Here is a 19,015-nt window from a genome sequence, read left to right as displayed (position 1 = left end):
GGGAGGGGAGGAGGCTGGGCTGCAGTTCTGCCTCACTCCAGGCTCCTTCCTTGCCCCGCCCTGGTGCTAAACCCAGAAAGCTGAAAACAGCCATATAGAGAAACCTTAGGATAGAAGGAGCTGCAGCAAAGCAACGGTTGCCACCAAGTCTTGCTCCTGCCACAGAAACTGGTAAGCCTCCAGGTTCAGGGGCGTATGAGCATCTGCCACAGTGCAGCAGAATGGGGTGTCAGGATCGCACCCCTAGTTAGCAGAAGTTCAGGAGAGCTGAAATGTTGAGCGAGTGGCTCCCACAAATCCAGTGGATCTATAAAGCAATGGAATGGGGAGAAATCTGCTCCTCACCCTATTTCCCCAAACCCCGCAAAAGCAAGGACAGGTATGATATGCACTGCAAAAGGCACATGGCCATCTAACATCATCAGCATTTTCTTCCATGCCTTCACTGGCTTAATTTTCCAGTCTGCAGTCTGCTATATGTGCTCTTGATTCAAACATCTGCATGATAAAAAGAGATCATTCCCCACCCAGCAAAAATGTATTTGGAAAATCTAGGGGCTTCTGGGCTTCCATCCAAAAGCATGCCACTTTTCCCTGCCACCTCCGAGTGCCATCAGCCCACTGGGCTGATGATTCCCACATCTACCTTCAAAGGTCAACCTAAGTATAAAGTGTAGCATGTGAAAACATGGTGGCTATGCTTTCAAATGACAGAGTCACTGTCCAGCTAGGATCATGCTGGCTTGAAACAAAACCTCAGCTGTGTGCTTTTCACCTCCACCTACTACTCAGAGCGATGCCACAGCAATCCTTGCGCCGCCGCCGTAGCCCGAAGAGAGGGCGCTGCCCAAACATCTTCCTCAGATAGCACTGCACCAGCAGCACAGCACAGCTGTGTAAATGCTCCAAGCCCTGATTGATTCAGTTCAGTTCAGTTCTTCAGTTCATGTCTATACTGCACAACAGCCAAGCTCTGGATAGTGTTCCGGGCTGTGCTAGTGAGAAGCACACTGACCTTCTCTTCTGTGAGTGGTGTTGCGGCATCTGCACACACTTCTCTGTGTCAAGGCAGAGAGCATCTTGGAATTAAGGCTGGGTGTTCCGGCGCCATGCCATCGGCACCTCTAGCTGCCCCAGGATAAGCAGCACAGCTGAATGTTCAATGCTCGTGACATCAGTTTACTCAGCATTCCCGCCAACTGCCCTGAAGTGTGGGCCAGAACACTCCATTATTCCATCCTCGTCCGTATTGTACGTATTTTTTTATATCCACTTTTGTCCTCTTGCAAAGAAGCCAAGAGAGCTTACATGGACCTTTCCCTCCTTATTTTATCATCACAACACTCCTGTGAGGTAAGCTGAAAGGGAGGGACTGGTCCAAAGGCACCCAGGGAGCTCCATGGCCAAGTGGGGACCAGAATCTAGCTCTCCTGAGTCCCAGTTCCACCCTCTAACCATTACACCATAGTGCCTCTCATTCCGTATAGGCCAGCGGTGGGGAAGAGGGTAGGGCCTGAAGCTAAGAAAACAGTGGCTTGCCTGAGGCAAGTTTAGTAAGTTTATGATTTAGGACAGATTTGAACTCAGGGCATCCTTATTCAGCTCTTTCCCACCAGGGAAGCGGCGCCAGCTCTCCTGCACCTTTGCTGGCGTCTTTTAGCAAGCACATCTTCCAAATCCACAAATGTTGTCCCTGCCATGCTGCCACATGAATGAAATATCAAAGGGACCACTTTGGAAATAGCCTGGTTCCTCCACCACCACCATCAAGCACAAGTGTGGATGCTCCAGTTCCAGCCAGCCAGCCAGCCCCATCTTCTTCCAGGGGCACTCCATTCCATGCCCGTGTTTCCCTCCCAATATTCCCACCCAGCCTGGGCAGTCCCTGCAAGGCTGTTTGGAGGGTCTCTGCTCCATTAGCAATTACTTTCCTCAGGATGTTGTTTTTGTTGCTGCTGCTGCTGCTGCTGCCCCGAACCTGCTGGTGCCTCCCTCTCGTTTGCAGATGATGCTGTCATGGCATTTGGAGATCTGAGTCTGCTAGTAGGTTTCTGGGAGTGATAGATATGAATAAGATTATAGTAGAGCACTGGTGTTTTAGTAGCACCGAGAAGATTGCCTCCTGTGCCCCACCCAAGTTGTCCAGGCTACAATTCCCGCATGCACCAGCTAGCTAAGGATGCCTTACTGAGCCTTGCTCATGTGTTCCCACAAGTTACCAGTTTCAATTTTTCCCTGCGCATCTCCCAAACATTTTTTCTGCTTCCCATCTTCTGCCTGATAGCTATCAAAGAAACAAAGTCGGCAGTGAGAAGACCCTTTGGCTTACAGAGAGGCTCACTCCAAACAAACAGCTCTTTCTGCAGAAAAAGCTGTCACTCGTTTATAAATCCATCTCCTGCAATGGGATGGCCTGGATAAGATTTCCCAGAACTGAGGCTGCCCTTCCGAAAGGCCCCACTTTGGAGTCTAGGTGGTTTCTCTCTGGGTTAGAGAATAGCTACAGCATAATTTCAAACATAAAATAACTCCCAAACAGTTTTATGTCTTAACACTATTATCAAACTGCCTAGGTACAGGCAGCGCAGTGTGAAACTAAGCAAGAAATTACATGTTAACTAAAGCCATGCTTTGGTGGTAGGTTCTGGCTGTTCCCTTCAACCCCCACCCAATTTCCATCCTCTCCTTCTAACATTCAGTCAGCATTCCCTCCATTTGGACATTTTGGGGAAGGGGGGGATAGAAACAGGGCCCAGAATGCAGCTAGATTAAAACTAGTGATTTCTCCAGTGAAGTTTATGGGCAGTTTTTCCATTTGATTCCCAGGGACAATTTAAAATAGTTTCTTGGTACAGCAGTGAGGTAGCCAGCGAATGGGATGGTACATTCTACCTTGATAAAAAACCAATGAGTCTCTTCTCACCAAACTTTCTAGGTGCTCCATTCCACCCCGCATGACATCTGGCTGTTGCTTCTTAGCCCCGCTCTTGGCCTTTCAGTGTCACATGCCACTGAATTATTAGGGGGCTGTTTTGGGAGGGGATCCTCTCCCTTAGGCCCTTTTCCCCTAAACTGTTGTTTTTGTTTAAAGCTCAGGGTTATTCAGAGCCCCTCGGCAGTGCATGGCAGTGGACAGATTCACACGGGAAACAGAGGGAATACTGGTTAAAACGCTTGTAAATCACATCAATATCTGGAAAACATTAATAGCTTTCAAAGTGTCACAGATTAACATAGTTAAGCAAAGCCCGTTATGATCTTATGCCCTCCAGCTCCTTATGATCCAATGTGTTTAATCCAATTACAGAGGTCATTTCTTCCATTGTCTTCTTTGACAGGGGAAAATCCTTCCTATCATAATTTATAAGCACTGTAAAAATGTCGTTTCTCCTTCCACTTCCCGAAAACACTAGTTTTTCACTTATTGCAAGTACAGATTTCCCTAAATGTACTACTACTATGAATATTTGTCAGTAAACCATATGTGCAAATTAGTGAATACAGCAGATATTCCTAAAGTTTTGAGAATGACCCCGGTTGCTACTGGAAATCTTCCATGTGCTTTAGCAGTTGAGAAGAGGGAAAGGAAGATATCCCAAACCCGTGAGGCCTTTTTCCATTCTCATATTTATGTCTCTGGCCTCCAGTGCAATCCCCACATCTCCCAATTCGAGGTTCTTTTGGGATTCCCACAACCCAACTCGCCCTCCCAGCAGTGCTTTGGTTGCTTCTCTGCTGCCAAATTTTATTTAGCTATTAACCACCCAGTAGTTGAAGCTCTCTATGTATTCCACAAAGATTTGAAAACAATTTTAAAATATACAGTGTACAAGTTCAAGTGTTTCAAACTACAGGACAAACATTTAACAAGCTCAGTGGTTAAAATGTTCAGGGGCTTGTTTGTTTGTTTGTTCATTCGTTAGTTTAATAATCAGCACGATTCCTTCTATGCATGTACCAAGTTTTGGGTTCTAACTGTTGTGGAAATGTAAATTTGCTTAGTGAGTAAGCATGTCAGCTAAATTTAAGAACTTTTTGGAAAGAGAGAGAGAGAGAGAGAGAGAGAAAGCGATGGGCGGGGGGGGGAACACTCCCCACCTAAAGCTAATCTGGGGGGAGACCGTGCAGCTCAGGGGAAAGTGCTCTCCCTTACCTGCCGGAGGTCCCCAGGGCCACACCTGCCACCTCCAGCTAAAAGGAGCAGAGCAGGGACTTGAAGAGACACTGCCAGTCAGAGCAGGCATCATTAGGCAAGACCAGGGCTGGCAATATGTGCTTCATGGACTGCAGGAGGCCCCTGCCTCTCCCACCCCACCAAAATCCTGGCAACCTGGCAGAAAATGTTTGCAGAGGGAAAAATGGCTTTCTGAAGCTGCTGCAGAGCACCAAAAGGGTCCCATTTAGCTGCTTGGCAAGTTGTGTTGGACATTCAGCAACACAAATGCCTCATCATGCCCCCGTTTTCATTGACATTTTAACAACGGGGTATGCCTTTTATGACATTACTAGTTCTGTTAAGTAGGTACATTATTTTATTATTTTAATGTTTTCTTGCAATGTGATCTGTGTTTTTATATTGTATGATATGGCTTTATTGTTGTAGCCTGCCTGGGAAGCCATGCGACTAATGGGGCAGGTTAGAAATCTAATAAATTAAATCATGCGTGAAGAAGAGGGTAGCCTTAACCCGGGGCAAAAAGATGACAGAGCGGGTGCCTGGAGGCCTGTGAAAAGAACGTGTCATACTGGGAAGGAGCTTTCCCCCTGTAGGAAGGCTTCAGATGTTGATCATACCGTCCAGGTATATTCAGGCCTGGGAGAGGCGCTCCTTCAGGTATGGTGGGCCCAAGCCATGCCACGGGTTCCAACCAGCACCCCGAATCGGGCTCTAAAGCAGGCAGCCAATGCAAGTAGGCCAGAATCGGGGTTATTGGCACAGACCTTCTGGCCCTCATTATTAGTCTGGCTGCCTTAGTGTGCACCAGGTACAGCTTCTGAACAGTCTTCAGAGGCAGCCCCACCCCATATAACACCCCAGTACCCCAACCTGGAGGGTAGATGACTGAAAGCAGACTATCCCTGTCCAGATAGGAGCATAGCGGGGGGGCCAAGTGCCAGCAAATATCCCCAAAATATTACCCTCACTGTGAGCACATCTCCCCACTTTTCTCTTTCTAGCAGATCAAGGTCAAGGCTTCTAACTAGAGTCCTTTATTGAGTTGCTGCTGTTTCCATAACACAGAGTAATAACATGGTCATTAAGAAGACACATACATTAAGTTAATGATCCTTCTAACTGTGTAGTTAGTTCTTGCCCATACCAGGTGTTGATTCCAAACTGAATTCTCCGTCCCTTCCAAATGAACCTGGCTCCAGCCTCAGGGAGGTCCGTACTACCTGAGGGCCAGATGGCTGGAATGCCAGACATTATATAATTTGTATGCTCATTTGTCTTGAGGTTGAACCACTGGGCTATGCAATTCACCCCCCACAACCCTCCCTGCTCTACTCTGTCTCCCCCATATCAGAGGTGATCTATTTTCCACCAGCTGCTTAGCTTACCTTGGGGCTGGCCAGCCCTGGAATTTCAGCCAAGAAGTCCAACCCCCGCCTCTTTTTCTAGTTCATTTTCAGAGTCTGCAGACTCTACCTTGGACTGTTCTACTCGGAGCGAAGCAGGCCCAGTCCCAAAAACCTGCTTCTTCAATATGTAGTTGAACAATCTGTGGTTGTTTTTGTTGATAATGGCTGTATTTAATATCTTTGCTTGACATGTCTAAATGGTGTTGAGTAGTACTGTATCTGCTTTATATTTACACATTTCCAATTCAGAGGTTCCTCCAGGTCTTAAGAGTTGGAACACTTCATTATTCTAACCTTTCAAAACAATGAAATCATTAGCCACTTCTGGCCCCAGACTTGTTTGTTTGAAGCAAGACAGATGCAATCAATAGCTAAGTATGTGACTCTCATGAAAATACAATAAAATCTATTACTCAGAATGCATTGTGGAATTGACAAGAGAGATACAGCCCGCATGGTCCTGTTGGAACTATGTTTCATTATCTGAGCAGAGCATCTGCTTTGCATGTAGGAGGTCCCCAGTTCAAACCTTGGCACCTCCAGCTAAATTAGGAAAGGATTCTGCCCAAAGCCCCCAAGAATTTGTCTTTCAGTGTTGATAGTTTTGGGCTAAGAGACTAATGGCCTGGCTCGATAGAGGACAGCTTCCTATGCCCCTAATTGTTATGGAAATTTTAGAACTAATTGTAGGATTTTTGTGATGATTATGTAAAAGAGGAGATGCCAGGAATTTTTCTACACAAGGTTGTTAATTACTATCTTTTTTCAGTTTCATATCTGATTTGAGATCTGAGCTCTACACACACAGCATTTCCATTCATACTTTTCCACTAGATAAACTCTAGGGGGCACTGTGTTGCTGTGGGGTATCATAATTACACAAATAGGAAACTACTTTTTCTTTTGCTTTTAGAAATAACTCCCTATTTCCCAAGCTCTAAAAATCAAGCAAACCAACCTGGAAAAATGTTCTTAAAAACAGAAGCCAAACTAGAGAATCACATTATTATCTACAGAATCCATAAACCAACATAAGAATCATGAACCCAGCATAAACGCTTCATGTAGAAAAAACTCCAGGTCTCTTTCTTTGAGGGCTATTTCACACATTCTCTTTACATCCCAAATTTCCCAGGTCCTTCCAGGGAGGAAACTTATGGAGGTAGAAACTCACAAAGTGGTGGTACTGACTTATCCTGTTGATGGCCTTAAATCAGAGGTGGGAACCTGGGAGCTCCTCAAGAGATGTTGCATTCCAAATGCCATCAGCCCCAACTGGCATGCCCAAGGGGCAGGGTGATGGGAGTTATAGTCTGACAACATCTGGAGGCACACCAGTTCCCCGTCCTTCTAAACAATGCAGAACATTCACCGCACGGCATTCTAACTATAACTGAGCATGTGCTAGGATGTAACCTGCATTTCTTTGGTGGTGCCCCATTTCATTAGCTCAGTGAAGGTCCTCTCCTCCTATGGTGACAAGGTAGCTAATTTGGTAGCCAGCTCTGTTTTAATGGCCATGGTTATAATTCATTTGAATTGTTTCATTTTTAGAAAATCTCTCACCAGTGTTTTATCAGCTTATGCAAAGCAACTGGAAAAGCAAGTCCAGAGCATGGATGGCCAATGTAAGGTGCTCCAAATTTTGCTGGACATTAACGTCCAGCAACCTTCACCATCACCTAGTCTAGGGCTGATGGAAGTAGCAGTCCTTCAACATCTGGTGGACCCTGCATTCTCCACTGCCTATTAGTGAAATTACCCTCTCTCATTCTTCTATTCTTTTTCTTTGGAGCAAGTCTCTGGCCGCAGACAAGAAAGGGCCCTTCACTGCAATCTCTTCCTCTTCAAAATGTGAGTGTTAACAAAGATGTTACAAGTATGACATTCTTCAGACTTGCAGACCACACACTGGACATGGATCAAAGGCTCGGGTCATGGCAAAGCTCTTGCTTGGACTTCATTTTCTCCAGAAATCTTGGGAACAGGATATCACTTCACAGCAGGGAACAAACACAAGTGGAAACAGCTCTTCTCACCGAAGAGTTCAGGTTGTGGTCGGAGCATGAGCGAACCTCACATTTCGGAAATGCTGCCTCTCATGCAGCCCAAGCGCTGCCTCCTGTGAAAGGTACATGGATCTCACATGGCCCCTATAGGTCACAGATAGGGCTTTAACGTGAACAGAATGCATTTCTTTATTCCCTTAGCATTGGTAAAGCACCTACTCTTTTCTAAGCACTGCCCGAAAATTCAAAGATGAGATTTAAATTCCTACCCACAGGCTCAGGCCTAACAGAAATGAAACAAAAAGAAAAAGGGGGACGGAGGGAAAGATGAAAGGTGCAACCCTGTGCAAGCTTAGAAAGAAAACTGTCCAGATGGGGAATCCTGGCAGCTGCAGGACTTTTTGTCTTAACAAGTGTAGGATGGTGCTTTCAGAATGGATGTTGGTCTCTTGCTAAAGTGCCTCTGTAAACTAGCTTCAGTGGCAGTGCTGGAAATCTGTATGAATAAGAGGAGAAGAAAGAGATTCTTAAGGAGGGAAGATGACATGGAGCTTCCGAACCTCCACCTTCCTCTCAGACTGTGGGACCTGATAAGGCACAAATGCCTAAAGCTGGACATGTGTGCTTTATTGTTTCCGCATGTAAGATATGAGAAAAGAAATTCTGGCTGGGCTGCAGTCCTTGGAAGAAGCCAGTATTGATGTAAACTCACATAGGGTTATACTGTGCATAGAAACTTAATCAAAGCCACGACTGATCAGACCCAGGGACTACCTAGTCCAGCATTCTGTTTGCACAGGGTCAGCCAGATGCCTATGGAAGGCCCACCAGTAGGACCTGAGGCAGGGGTGCCCTCCTGGTCATGTTCCCTGGCAGACAGCATGGCGAGGTTTTCTGCCAGGATGCGTAAGTAATGCATGTAGCCGTTAAGCTGACTGGCCATGGAGAGCTTTCTCTTCCACGAATTCATCTAATCGCATTTTAAAGCCATCTAGTTTGGTGGCCATTGCTGCATCTCAGGACACTCAGACCCCTGGTTTAACCATGCACTGTGCAAAGAAGCGCTTCCTTCTTGGTTGACCTGAATTTCCCACCATTCAGCATCATGAGATGATCTCAGGTTCTAGTACTCTGGGACAGGATGGAAAAAAGCGTCTCCCTATCCATTCTCTCCATCTTGAACTTTCATTTTATTCTCTCAGACAAAACACACACACAAAACAACAAAAAACTGTCTTAATTGCAAATGTATAGTAACAGCAGAATAATTTAGCCAGTATTATTCTCAAGTGCATATGAGAGCTAGAACACACACACCCCAAACATTGAAAGTCAAGACAGTGTAAATCTTAAATTCAGTATCTCATAAACCCATAAGTTAAATCCATTGGAAAGCTACACTCCAGCACGTACATTAATCCAAAAGGTGGAAAACAGGTAATTTAACACCTGAATTTACAAAGATCACCTATCTAGAATTTCTAGAACAACTCTAGGCTAGTAAGGCTATTTACATATTGCCAAAAGGAAAGCAAGTCCCTTCCAAAAAGAGGAACAAAGAGGGAGCTCACTTGCTTAAGCTTTGCATATGCTGGTTTATCCGTAACAACAACATGTAGTAAAGAATTCACAAAGCCTGAGAGTAAGAAAGGAAAGGGAAGTCTCGACCAAAAGGGTGTTCCAGTGCAGGATGACCCTTCTCATGCCTGCATTGCCTTGATCTGCTCCCTGGGTCATAATATGTGAAGTGACAGAAATCCAGAGTATTTCAAAGACATCTTTCTAACATGCCTCTGCAATGCATACAGTTAAGGCAAAACATTTGGGCAAATTAAACACCCAAAAAAATAATAAGTAGGGAAGCTTGCAACATCTTCCTGGAAAGTTCACGAGACTTGTAGGTATGATTGGTTTGTCCAAAATTCCTCAGGAGGAAACTCTCAGAGTTTACATTTTGCTTTGGGCAGAAGTCAGTGGCAGCCTAATGCTGGGTGTCCATATTTCTTTCCTGTACACCATTCTTGCCTGAACTCATAATTTTACGTAGCCCTTTGGCTGTTTTCCTCAATGCAGAACCACCAAATTAGTTGCAACATCACCCTTCAGAGAAATACACTAACAACTCAAAGCTCTTCTAATATTGAGTAATTCCTGTCTTCTCAGCCAGCTTTCATCCCTGCTCATTCCTAAAGCTTCATAGGCCAAAAGGAGCAATTCACCACCTCTCCACCCAGACCACCTTGCAGGGTTGGGGTGAGGATAAAACAGACAAGCCATGTGTGTGGCTACTTGGAAATGGGTTTCAGTCAGAATGTAAACCAAGAAATAAATCTGCAGGGTCCAAAAGAGCTCCAAGTACGACGACTCTGTCCTGGGACACGATGCTGGTTATCACCTGTGAAGCATTTTCACATGATCCATTCAGAATGGGGGGGGGGGGGCTTGCCAATGAAAAGGCCTCACCTACCTCACATCAGGCCATTGGAGTCCCAGCTGTGGTTCGCAGCTCTGCATCCCTCACAGACCCAACTTGCCTTGTGCATGTTTGGCATTTCCTTGTTTGTATTGCTAAACTGTTGTTTTATGTGGAAAGAATTAAATGGAGCCGGAAGGGGAGCAAAGCATTCAAAGTAACTATCTCCTACAATGTTATGACTTCCTGGAGTCAAGGGGAGTCACCACTGACCCACAAAGAATGTTTAGGGTTATAAAATGCAATTTTCCAGCACAAGAAAAGTGTAATATGTAGTGAAAGGTATACCATTTTTATACAGCCATGCACGTGTGTGTTCCTGCAGATTTGTCCTAAGGGCATTTAGAGGAATGATATTGCATTTCATACAGTGACCATTTTATGGCAGGAATACACTTACTAGGGGTCTTCTAGAATTCAGTAGGCCCCTATAGAATCCACTTTCTGAATAATTACAGGTACCTGGAGCACAAAAGAATGTTACGTGGAAATAGTCATAAAAAGAAACCTTTATGGTTAACACAACTTTTTATAAAAGTTGGGAAATGTCAAACAAAATCAAGCAGCACTTTAAATCAATATAACTGTAGTTATAGTTTAAAGGAAAGGTAACGGTGTGTGTGTGAGGGGGTATGTGGAACTTCCTCCACATACCTAAACATCAGATATTAAGGTGCCAAATATTAACCTCCAGTGTGTTGTGGTGGCAAGAGGGTTAGGCTGGGGACCTGGGCTCTGGTCTCCACTTGGCTATCAAACTCTCTGAGTGATTTAGGGTTGGTCAATCACTCTCAACCTAAGGTATCCCAAAGGGTTGTTGTTTTGATGACAAAATTGAGCTATGCAAGCTGCCTTAGGCTCTTTGCACTGATGGGTTAATTTAAAAAATGAATAAAAGTGGGAGGGGTAGGGTCCCGTGATAGCCAGCAAGGGAAACGCCTGGGGAACCTGGCATATGCCTTAATGAGGTTTTGAGAGCTGTTTATGTTCCAAAGGCCTCTGATACAGCTGGTGCCCTAAATCCTCCGCGGAAAGCACACACGGCAGGGAAACAGCCTCTCATTCGTGACCTCCCCGTAGTCATTTTCTAAGGGCAGGCGACCCTCTGTTGACTTGCATTTTAATATGAACTTAGCACATCCACAAAGTGGCACGCCGTTCAGTAGCAATCTTCACCCTCTCCTGAATGCTGCAGTGCAGTTCAGCGGCTCCAAAGACACGCATGCTGGCATGTGAGTTAGAGAGGAAGGGGCGCCTAACCATGCCACGCATTAGAAGAAACTGCCCGCCACAGGCACTTCCATTTGCCCGGGCCCCGGCGAGGCGCGCGTGCGCAGGCGCGTGGGGAGCTCCGGTTCCCATTGCTTTGCCTGCACCCGGTGCTCTCTCGCTGGCATGCTTAGCCTGCTCTGCTTCCCGATGGAAACTGATCGCTCCGTGCATTACACGCACGCCGCGCGCTGGGGCTAAACTCCCGAGAAAGTGGCTCGTTCACAGGCAGCGCAGCGCAGCGTGGCTGACACACTTCGTCGCCGTCCGAATCACGGGGCTCTCCAAGGCGGGCGGCCTTTCCACGCCTCCACGTCGGACGCGCCCCGCCTTGCTTCTCGCTCCGCTCCTCCGTGTGGCGCTGCCGCCCTAGGAAAGTGTCGGGAATCCGCTCTGGAAGGCGTGTCGGCTGAGACTCCTTCGTCTTCACCTCTTTTAATGTCGACGCCGGAGCTGCAAAGGCTCTTCTATTTAGTCCCGGGAAGCGCGGCTTCCTTTCAAACGGGCGAGGCGCTGAGAGTTAAAGCGGAGGGTGCAGCCTGCTCCTTCTCTCAGGTTCCGTTTTTCCAGTCAGCAGCTGAGGGGAATGGAGGTGGAAGGAAAAGTTGGGAGGCTTGGCAAGCCACTGGCCTGGCCTGGCGCGTGAGGCTCCCTGTGCAAAGCTGCATAATCACACGGCGGGTCCAATGGACTGAAAACGTGTTCTCTGCCTTGCATGGCCTTCTCTACTGGACTCCATTTTGTTTCTTTTCCCCTTGGGTTTTGTTTCCTCCTTCCCCATCAGTGAGCCTCCAGTGGCCCCCAAACCATTCAGGCCTCATTGGACTGTTTGGTTCTCCCCCCTTTATTTTTAATGCACTTTTGCCAACATTAGCGCTTCCCAGAGCCTGCTGATACCTCACCTTTGAATGTGGGTGGTGCTTTTTTGGCCCCATAAGCAAGAGGTCTTCCAGCAAGAGCATTGGGAATGAATGGGAAACCGCTTCATGGGGAGCAAGCCCACATGTCCAATGGCACGTTCTTCTGTTTTACTGCCTGATAGGAATCGGCACTGAGCCCTGGCAGGGGAAATCCATTCTGGAGATAAGCTCTGACAAGGCTGAGCTCAAGCGAAGCTCTGGTTCAAAGGAAAATCACCACCACCTCTCCAAGCTGGCATAGCTCCCAAGTAGCTCTCATTTGTCCTCTGGCTAACTCCCATCAGCTTTCCATGGGCTGGAAGGTTTGTTGGGGGTTGGGTGGGGGGAGAAAAGAACAGATTTTGGAGCACAAAGCAAAGCATGCCCTTTGAAAAGTGAGTCAAAGACTCCTCAGATCTCTTGCATTCTCCAGATGTACAGCTTCATATTTATTTAAGGGCTTGTTCATACAATGCAGGCTCATAGCTTCACTGCGTCATGAGCTCTAGAGCACTCTTTGAAATATCCAGCATGGGAATAATCCATATGGGGCAAGGAGCAGAACCATCCCCATGGCCTCTCTTCACACGCAGGCTGGCTCTGATGTGCAGCAAACTTACTTCTGGAGCAGTACTAGGTACCGAAAAGTTCTGGCACTCAAGCCCTCTGGACAAAAAAATGCACAAATGTGAAAACACTAATTCATAGATGTGAATATGCATCCATAATGAGACATTGATTTAAGTCTTATGGAAGGCATATTAAACAACCGCTTGCTTGCTTTCAGTACAGCTGTGCAGTGTCCCAAATTGTGGCTGCTTAATTCTTACTCCCCCAGGTGCCCACATTTTTCTTCATCTCTCACAGGTCCAAATCCAGGTGGGGAGGATGGAGTGCCTGCCGGACTAGTGAAGAGCTGCATGGCACCTGAACTGTTTACTGATGAATTGCAATCTGAATGTGCCACACCTGCAAGGAGACTGATGGCACTTATTGGAGATTATAACAACCCAGCAACCACATGGTGCCAACTGACTCAATTACCAGGGAGTAACCTAGTGGGAAGGAAAGATTATCATTTGTTCGTCCCTCCACCACCAAGCATGGCAGCACTAGGTCAGGGACTTAGGACTGGAGAGTGTTGCTTTGCTGCTTCTGGCTCCTGGACCAGGTGAGGGAGCAGAGAAAGTCAAGACAAAAGATAGCTCCTCATTTGATTTCAAAGATTTACCTTTTGGTAATTTCTGGGATTTCAGAGTCCTGCCTTCCTTTTTATAGTTCTTGGGTTCTAATTTCTGGGAATCCCAAAATCTACACCAAGTATTGCAATATTAAGGTTATAACCACCTTGTCATCATCGGCTGGCTTCACATAATATGACAAACAACCCTACATGGTTATTTTGGTTCATGGTTGTTTACCAAGATCTACCTGACAGCTGTCCAAGTGGTTTCTATGTTATCATGCCTTCTATCATTCCCACTGCTGGCAGTTATCCCATTAGCCACTGCACTTGAAATTCAATCCCTGCCTATGCCTCTTGCCTCTCCCTCCTTGGGTGAAGCATAGACGCTGGATGGTTAGAGTGGCTCCTGCAGTTTCAAGCCTTGCAGATTTCTCTTTCCCTGCTCCCCTTGCAGGCTGCTCACTTAGCAGCAAAGCAAACATCTCCCATGACTTGAATGCAGGTATAGGTTAGACTCCATGTGGTTTTGATAAGAACTTGCTAGAATCTCTGAAGTTCTCTGTATTTTGGATAGAAAGACCTTGAGATTCTGAAAATCGGAGGTAGAAGAAACTGAATCTGACTGATTTGTCCATCCAGCCTAAGGTTTCCCACCTTGTGTGATGGCATCTTTGATCCCTTGCAGTCCTCTCTATGCTGAGGAAAGCTGTTTGCTGCACTGACTAAATTTAGCAGGTACAGATGGGTAAGAATTTCTGTGCAGTTCATTTTACTTAATTTATTTTAATTGCCAACATTCAAACATTTTTCCTGTCTGGAAGAGAAAGAATTTGAAAGTTGAACAGTTTTAAGGCAGGAGAGAGAAAAATGGACAGATGTTTCCTTGCTTCTCTGTCTGTGAAAGCAACTGGTGTGATGTTGCAGCAGTAAACCTCGTGAATGTAAATTTGGTCTTACCAAGTGGTAAGGCCACTCCCCATCACAAGCAAATTCTGACAGGTTTTCTGCCTTGTCTTAAAGGGCATCATTCCATTTTCTCCACCAAAGGTATTGACCGCCACTTCCGTGTGATGTTCACTAGATCCTTCTTTAGTCCAACTTATTAAGAACAGGGCAGACCAGCCAGAGTTCTTGTATATGGCACAGTGATTGCGGTCTTAGCAGGAATTGTGGTCTCCATCTGTAAGTTCTGAGCTTAGCAGCTGGATTCAATAAGATATTTTTGGACTGAAACGTGGAAAATAAAGAGCTCAAGCCAAAAAGACAAAAAGGGGGAAAAACACAACCAACATTTTGGCAACATCCTAATCTTGTAAATAATAAATTCCCTGGACAGCATGGAAGAAATAATCAGCCCAACTGTCTCATTAAGTAAAATGTAATTTGTCTTCAATGCAAACAGGCAATCTTATATAAAGGGAAGCCTCTGCATACACAAATGGCAACAATGATGGCGTCGGATTTAACAGTTCTGGTGGGATCCTTGTGATGTGACAAGTAGGATGCTTGGAGAAATCTGCTACAAGTTCAAAGGAGTTTGGAGTTAATAAGAGGCCACTGCATAATGAGTCAGGCCCTGGGTCTACCCATTCTGCTATTGGCAGAACTGATGGGCGGAAGGGTTTCAAGGCGAGAATTTTCCAGCCCTTCCTGCAGACACCTGGGATCTTGGCAGTTCCAGCTCAGGCTGCACAGAAAGTGGACAGGGAGGCATTGTCCTCCCTTTCTTAAAATGCTAGATCCCTGGACCCCTGGACCCCTGTTGGGGGATTCATTGGAGACCTTCTCCTCCTAGTGCACTGTTGAACTGTGGGGTTCACTTCCTTGCACAGTGGTGATGGCCACCAGTGTGGCTGGCGTTAGGCATTCATGGAGGAGAGGGCTTTTTATGGCTAGCAGTCCTGACTGCGCCTGCCAGCTTCAGCATCAGAAGCTATGGGTCTGCATGTACCAGTTGCTGGGGGGCCACGGGCAGAGGCTGCAGCTGCACTCAAGTTCTGCTTGTGGCATTCTGCAAGCAGCTGGATGCCTGGGCAAAACACTGGACTGGATGGACCCTTGGTGTAATCCAGCAGGGCTCTTCCTGTGTTCTCATCGGACTGAACCAGGGACCTCCTGTACACAAGCCGTGTGCTGCCCCACTGAGCCACGGCCCTCCCCAGCAAATCTGACCCGACCTGCAGATCCTGCAGCAGAGGGACTTGTTAATGTGTTGTGCAAATCCCACAGACTCACTGACCAGTTGTTTAATCCTGGGGGCAGATTTGCACAAATGCATATTTGCAAGTGAGAAAATGCATCTTGTAGAACCCTAAAGGAAAAGTCCCGTTCCATCTGTGAGTGGATGAGGGAACAACAGAGGCCCGACCATCCATAAAACACATGCAGAACAGCTCAAATGCATGTCCCTGATGGCCAGAGAGCAGATGGGCAGCATGGATCCCCAGCATTTACAAGCAAGGAAGCTGCATTAGTCACTGGATGGCGTTCCTTCTTTCTGCTGCTCTGTAGAGAGGAACCTAAAGCATGAGCTGTAATATGACTGCATGGAGCTAGCCAAACCCTGCTGGAGGGGCTGTGCTTCCCTGTGTGCTCGCAGGCATGGCAGAGGAGCAAACCCCCTCCTTACGGAGCAAGTACCAGTCAAGATGGCAAAACAGAGGCCTGCAATTGATGATCGACCACAAATGCTGCTACAATGCAGGCCAGCGCCACAGCATTGCTGAACTGCTTGCCTAGGCAGGTTTTCCTTCCTAGCCTCCTCGACTGGCAGCCAGCCTTTGCCCAGAGGGAGGTCAAGAGCTCCAAGACAAGGGCAATTGGATGGGAAAGGCAGTGTCGACAATGGCAAAGTCCAGGTCATTGGTCTACAACCAGGCCCTAAAGAGAGCCAGGGTGGTTGTTGAGTGTTGGATCGGAGACCTGGGAGAATCTGATTCTGTCCTTGTCCAGCCATGAAGCCAGCTGGATGTCTTTGGACCCATCACGGACTCTCAGGCCAACCCACTCCACAGCATGGTTGTTGTGAGAATAAAACGGTGTTAAGGAGAACTATGAAAGCCAATTTAAATTCCTCACATGAAGCCAAACGATGGGAAACAAATGCAATGGAATTCTAATAATAAAGTCACTTGAATCCCATATAGAGTGAAAGTAAGGACTCAGAAAGATAGCAAACTAAATTGGCACACAGCTGTGCAAAGAAGGAAGAACCTCATCCCACCACTCATGGGATGAGGTGAAAGAGTGCCTCTAGCAAACAGGGACCAAGAGCATGGCGGATGCAAGGACAAGAGGTCTACCCCAAGGAGATTTGTGCCAGGGTTGGGCAAAAGGTGGGTCTCCAGAAGTTCTGAAGTTCCACTAGTAGCATTTTTAAGTATGCTGGCAGGAACTTCTGGGAGCCACAGACCAAAACATCTGGAAATTGACCTTCTGCTCACCCCTGCCTCAGCCAAGGGTAACACTGGGATCTGAGTGCACGATGAAGCAACAGCATGGCTATTTCGCCACGGGGCCGGCGTTGAGAAAAAGCCAAGCTGTATTTTCTGAACTTGCCCCTACTTTGACAACACATCAGGCTGTGGATGAGCCCTGCCATGCACGTTCTTTGCTAGCTCAGGTCATTTCAGTGTTACGTGGTTCGTGCTATCTCCAAGTCACCCCCAAGATACACTTCGGACAGGGAAAGATTTCATGCCTCTCCTTCCAAGAAAGGCAAGGGATATGGCAAGCCTGTCTTGGAGATGGGACTCGACAGGAGAAGCCAGAACATCTGCAAAGTGGCTGAACGATTGCTGAGGAACACGCTAAATCAGAACAAGCAAAGGTCAAGCAACCATCAGCCAACTGTAAATTGCCCTTTGCTAGATTCGCTAAACAAGCCGCCTCTGTGAGGTCAGTCAGGCTGTAGATCTTTCTGGAATGAAGAAAACCGTTGCCTAAAAAGCAGGTTAAACTTAGCTCTGAAATGGGACATATGATGCAAGGGAAGACTCGCAGGAGGGAGGGTAGCCACTGATGTATCGCCAAATAAGAGGGAAAAGAAGACACTGCTGTGCATAATGTTTGTTCATATGTGCATAGGCACCCATATAGAAACAACAAGTATAAATATTCCTCCACTTCGCTCTGCTGCATCTTAGAGATGCACACCTTGGAGCCAACACCCAGGGCCCTGCAGTCCACAAAAAAAGATCACCCAGAGTGTGGCCAAGTATGGAGGACATCTGGGCAACGGAAGCAAACTGCATTTTATTCCCATAGTCATGATTACTTAAGAGAGCTTAAAAGCAAAAATGCACAGGTTTCTTTCTCAACATAGGCTGTATTCATCTATGGTCAGTGTTTCCACCATAGTGAGATATGCTCTGTGGCTCTTCAACTTACCGTATCCGTCTATTGCTCAGGTGTTTCCTCTTCACAGGCCCTGGTTCTCAAATCATCCATCTCTTTGTCTTTAAACCAGACTTAGACTGGGCACCCCAGTCAAATAGAGGACACCATCAAATAGATGGCTGTCCTTTCTAACAGGGCACTTGGCCACCCTAAAGAGCTCAAGGGATTCCAGCAGATGAAGGCTCAAATGATGCACTGCAAGCAACTGTGTTATTGTAGGACAACCCATGTAGATGATGCAAGACCAGTTTTAGAGGGCATGATCAGGGCAGGAGAAGTGGCAGAGACTCCTCACTCTTTCCCGAGTCGTCATTTCCCAACTCCAGCTCCAGCTCCTCCCAGCCCCCTTAGTGACTTGCACACTTCAGAGTGTTAAATGCTAAGAATCCCATGTGGAAATTTAGAATGAAGAACTGGTGGGAGGCAGGAGCAGGGAAGAACAAGGGTCTCTTCCTCCAGCCGCTTCGCCAGTCTTTGATCTGCATACTGGTTTGAGAAAGGCAAAATAGGGATATAATTAATTTCTCCCCGCTCCTTGGATGCAGCTGTGCTGTATTGGCACCAGAAGTTCTGTGGGACCACATTTGGGGGTGGGGGGGAGATCATTGGCTTATGCCTGTGCAGAATTCTCTGTACAAAGTATTTTGTGAGAAACAGCATTTATTTTCTAAGGTATGAGAGGCATGAAAGCCCAGCCTCTGACAGGAACACCCCTCCACAAATCCTACAGGCACGTTCCTTCAGAAGATCAACCAGAAAAAGGCTGCTATATCTCCAGTCTCCGTCTTCCTGCATCCTGTTCTTACTGTTCCGTTGCTGTTCTCCTTCCTCCAATATTTTTTAATAATCCACAGGCACCTGAAGAAATACAGAGGTGTTTTCAGAGGTCAAACATTTTAATGGCTGCAATTAAATGTGACCAATCTCTGTAGACTTCTTTTAACAAGCTGTATAAACACACCAGTATGTTGAAAACCCCACACGATTATTTTGAGGCCATGCTTTCACAAGACCCTGCGATCTGTTAGGAGTTAGAACACTGAGTGCCTCTTTTGTTTTTTGCACTGATTTGCAGAAATATATTTTCTTTTTAGTCTGGAAAGATCATGTTTCCTTAACTAGATATTCTGCAATGCACACACATTCCTGAATAATTGGAAGTAACTTTTCTGATACAGTTTGTTAAACTTCTGCTAGT

Source organism: Varanus komodoensis, unplaced genomic scaffold (genome assembly GCF_004798865.1).
Source record: "Varanus komodoensis strain SLA01 unplaced genomic scaffold, ASM479886v1 scaffold18_1, whole genome shotgun sequence".
Taxonomy (NCBI): domain Eukaryota; kingdom Metazoa; phylum Chordata; class Lepidosauria; order Squamata; family Varanidae; genus Varanus; species Varanus komodoensis.
The sequence above is the reverse complement of the archived record's forward strand: the minus strand, read 5'-3'. Positions refer to the sequence as shown.